At 30.3% G+C, this 4,837-nt stretch overlaps 1 long non-coding RNA gene across 1 annotated transcript; it reads left to right on the top strand.

Moving 5' to 3' along the window:
* Positions 1 to 3,176: 3,176 nt before the first annotated feature.
* On the top strand, positions 3,177 to 4,568 carry LOC127115635 (uncharacterized). Its single transcript, XR_007800821.1, has 2 exons — positions 3,177 to 3,616; positions 4,311 to 4,568. It is a non-coding gene; the product is annotated as an uncharacterized LOC127115635 (long non-coding RNA).
* The last annotated feature ends 269 nt before the right edge of the window (positions 4,569 to 4,837 follow it).

The following is a 4,837-nucleotide window of genomic DNA, read 5'->3' on the forward strand; positions in this document are numbered from 1 at the left end:
TGATTATGCAAGCAAATTCAAGAATTATGTGAAGAATTTTGAGTTTTGAAGAGAGAGAAAAATGGAGGGAAATGAAAATTCTAGATCTCAAAAGTTAGTTATGAGCAAATTTTGTTAGGGTTTGGCTTTTATATCATCCCTTAATCACACTGAAATTAGGATTAGACTTGGTGTTAAACATGATTAGTTGTCGCATCTCGAAAAATACGATTCCTCGCGATGGTCGCGGAAAAAAATCATGTTCGAACAGAGTCGCCACCGAATTTTATTGATCCCAACAAAGGGATAGGAAAATATCGATAAAACCTTTAGGAAATGGAATAATGGTCATCGCAACCATATTCGGGTTCGGGAGTGGATTACGTAAGGGGAAGGTATTAGCACCCCTTACGTCCGTTGTACTCAACGGGAACCTTTTAGTTCTAATTTGTGTTTCGAGTGTTAATTTATGTTTGTTTGTTATCTTTGGGTTATAAAATATTGAAAATAGAAATGGATGAGAACCTTAGAAAGGAGAAATGGGAGGTTTTTTATTAGTGTGCTCGCGAAGATACAGCAATCTCCTGCCTACGTATCCTTAAATAAGGAAATCAGAGCATTCGTAGTTCGGGGAAACTACGGTTGGTTGGTGTCTTTTAATGAACAACTGCTTAGATCGCATCCTAAAGGCTAAACATTGGCTTGTCTACTCTCGGCGGAGGCTTAAGCATTGGTTTGTTGTGCGCATTAGAAAGGATTAACAGTGTTCTTTCTGAAAAGAGTCTTGGATCTCGCGAGGGTGACAAGTTGAATTAATATGTTGGATATTTCGATTGGTTGAGATGTTTTTGGTTGGATGACGATTACTCGGATAGTAGAGTAAGACAACTCGTATCCTAATAGTCGGGAAAAGGAATAGAAGACTCTAGACCACTTTCTTTTTCATCCTTAATTATAGGAAAGATTTGATAATAGTTAAGGTGCTTTGGACGGATGACGAATACTCGGATAATCGAGTAAGACAACTCGTATCCTAATAATCGGGAAAGAGAATGGAAGACTCTAGACCGCTTTCTGTTTCATCTGAATATTTATGAAAATAAGGTTGTATAGTTGATGTTTTTAGAATAAATGACAAGTGCTCGAATGGCTAAGTAAGACAACTTATATCCAAGCATTTGAGAAGAGGAATTAAAAACTCAAGACCATCTCCTTTTTCGTATAACTTTGATTGATTTATTAAGTTGCGAAAAAATGACAATTGTTCGACTGACCGGGTAAGAGAACTCGTATTCAAACAGTTGAGAAGAGAAGTTGAAAACTCAAAGTCATCTCCCTTTTCATTTAGCTTATTGTGAAAATATTTCGATTTAATCGGGTTTGGAAGTTTGTAGAGGAACGACAATTATTCAACTAACCAAGTAAGAGAACTTGTATTCAAATAATCGAGGAGAAAAATTGAAGACTCAAAGTCATCTCCCTTTTCGTTTTTTTATTATAAAAGAATTTGATTTATTTATTCTTAAGTGAATTAGAAATGACGACCATTTGACTAACCGAGTAATAAAACTCGTATTCAAATAATCGAGGAGAGGAGTTGAAAACTCAAAACCATCCCCCTTTTCATTTTCAAATTAAGTGTCGTTTAGATGTGATTAAGTATTTTAATTTAACTTTCGATGTCGGATCGAGGTTTTAAAAATTGCATTCTTGTGAATGAATTGAATTTATTTAGTGAATGGTCTCATTGTAAGAAGGCCCAAGAGTAAGCCATGTGAGGTTGATGGCGATGCTTTTTCAAGCGATCGACTTACAAAGGCATTTAAAATGGACTCGACTTTGAATCGAGAAGTTCTATTTGTTTTAAAAATTGGTTTGAATTGATGGCATGGGAATTATAATCTTTTTGTATTTTTAAGTCTTTATTATTTTTAGGTTCATTTTAAGATGAGATGAAGAATGTACAATGATATAGCATAAAGCGAAGTAAAGTAAATACACAAAAATAAATAAATATTAGAAGCGGGATTTAAAAGAGTTAGATGTTAATTGCGGAAATTAAAAAAATAGAGTTAATCGTTAAATGTTAGGTGTTAGTTGAAATCAACATGAAATATCAAGAGAATTGTAATAAAATGTTAAATCTAAAACAAATAACTAAAGTTTAAACAATTAACAAAAGTATCATTAAATTAAAACTCAAAACAATATTAAACAATCGAAAATCTCAATTCTAAACTATTATCCCAAAATATTAATTTTAAAATACTAATAAAGATTAAATTCTAAAATCATTCTAAATTAAATTAAAATTCTAAAACAATTCTAAATCACCTTATAATTCTAATTAATTTACAATCATTTCTAAAAAAGAAAACTAATTAAATTCTAAAATATTAACAAAGATTAAATTTTAAAATCATTCTAAATTAAGTTAAAAAATCTAAAATAATTCTAAATCAACTTATAATTCTAATTAATCTACAATTAATTCTAAAGAAAAGGATCTAATTAAATTCTAAAATATTAAGAAAGATTAAAATCTAAAAATCATTCTAAATCAAATTAAAAATTCTAAAATAATTCTAAATCAACTTATAATTCTAATTAATCTACAATTATTTCTATAAAAAAATCTAATTAAATTCTAAAATATTAAGAAAGATTAAAATCTAAAATCATTCTAAATCAAATTAAAAATTCTAAAATAATTCTAAATCAACTTATAATTCTAATTAATCTACAATTATTTCTAAAAAAAATCTAATTAAAATTTTAAAATATTAACAAAGATTAAAATCTAAAATCATTCTAAATCAAATTAAAAATTCTAAAATAATTCTAAATCAATTTATAATTCTAATTAATCTACAATTATTTCTAAACTAAATTTAATATTTCTAATATTTCTAAATCCAACTCTTCAAAAAAACTTATAACCTAAATGTAAAAATTCTAATGGACCTAAATTCCTAATTATTTCTAATATTCCTAATACTATTTCTAATCCTAAATATATTTCTAATTAATCCTAATCATAACTAATTTAATCTAATTAATACCTAATCATCTAATTAAGTTAAGTAACCTACATTAACTAAACTTAATCAACTAGTAACCAAAAACAAAGAAATAAGCCCAAAGAAGTTGAGAATGGGCTCAACAAAGGATATCAGAGCCCAATCGGATGGGGTGCAGTAGCATTGAGAGAGTGTGCACGCAGGCCAAAATCTCTTGGGCCAAAGGCCCAAGTCTCACCAACACCATTAGGTTTCACAACAAAACTTCAGAGCGTACCTTCAAACTTTCCCCAGAATGAGCGATTGTGAGACCTCACAGACCAACGGAAGCCGCTCGCGTTAACCTCGTATCATTGACGCCGGTACATCATCGATGAGGGAGAAGAATCACCTTCAATCGGTAACGCATGGTCGACGTAGAGCAAGAATCAGCCTCAATCAAGGATCCACCGTCGGCGAAAAGCGAGAGTCAACCTTCAATCGAAAATGCGTTGTTGATGAAAATTGATCGTTGACGATGATTGGGGTGGAGCGATGCGTCGCCACTTGAAGTGGAACGCAGAACGACGATGCTCGAGTCGAAAGATGAAGAACGGAAGCGAACCAAATCCGAAAAGGTATCGTCGAGTTTTTTTGCTTCTCTCTTATGCTTCTGTTACTTCTTTTCTTTTCCAACTCTATCTCTCTTCTTCTCCTTTGTATACTGGTCGATTCATGAATCGTCGGTGAAGGATTACCGAGTGTCTCCGTTTCTGGTACTGTTGTTGTTGTGTTCTTTAGGTTTTTTTTGAAAAAAAATCTCTGTTGTTCTTGATGTGTTGTGTTCTGGTTTAAGGTTTTGAGAGAAATTGTTGTGTTATTCTTGATTAGGTTTTTTTGAGAAAAAATATTGTTACCGTATTGTTGATGTTCTTGCTGTATTTGTTGTTCTTGCTCGTGTTTGCTAGTTTAAGGTTTTTGTTTTTTTTTAGAAAAAAAAATGCTTTGTTGTGTTGTTGTTGTTAGGTTTTTTTTTAGAAGATCTCTTATTGTGTTCTGTCTCTCCCTGTTAACCTCTCCTCCTTCGTTTTTGAAGATCATATACAGTCTTTAAGAAACTCCTTGCTTTTTGAATTTCCCATCCCATATTATGTGGGATTTGGTTTATTTTGTTTTAAGCTAATGCCAAAAGTGCTTTTTGGATGTTTATGTTAACCTTATGGATAAAGCTTCAAACTGAGTAATTTGTTTAGTTATTTTTCAGTTTTTTAAGCGTTTTTGAAAAGTGCTTTTTGAATAAGCTGTTTTTTGATTTTGAATTGGTTTTTGCAGGTGAAGTGATGTTGATGCTGATTGATTGAAAAAGGGGCACTATTATTCAACAGGTTTTTTGGAAAAGTTCTGAAGAGTTGCTTTTGAATTGAGAACTTCCAAAAGAGCTTTTGGAAGAGTCTGTGAAATTTGCTGTCTTATTCCAATTTTTTAATAAAATTATTTCTGATGTAACAGAGACCTTTTAGATTATGAACTTAGGGATTGCTTGTAACATGTACAAACTTTAATTTGGAATTTCTCTTTTTGGCCAGTTATGCAATTGTTTTGGATTATTAGGAATTTTTTTGAATTAAATTTTAATTATGTAATTATCTTTTAAGCTTTTTTTTTAAAAAATTTAACTCAATATTTATTTATGCTAGTCAATTTCAACTTTTTTTAAAAAACAACAAATTTCCAACTTAAGTATAATGACTTAATTTTAAAAACAACAAATTTCTAATTTAAGTATAATGACTTAATTTTAAAAACAACAAATTTCTAATTTAAGTATAATGACTTAATTTAAAAAACAAATTTATAAT

This window comes from Lathyrus oleraceus, chromosome 1, assembly GCF_024323335.1.
Source record: "Lathyrus oleraceus cultivar Zhongwan6 chromosome 1, CAAS_Psat_ZW6_1.0, whole genome shotgun sequence".
Lineage (NCBI taxonomy): Eukaryota > Viridiplantae > Streptophyta > Magnoliopsida > Fabales > Fabaceae > Lathyrus > Lathyrus oleraceus.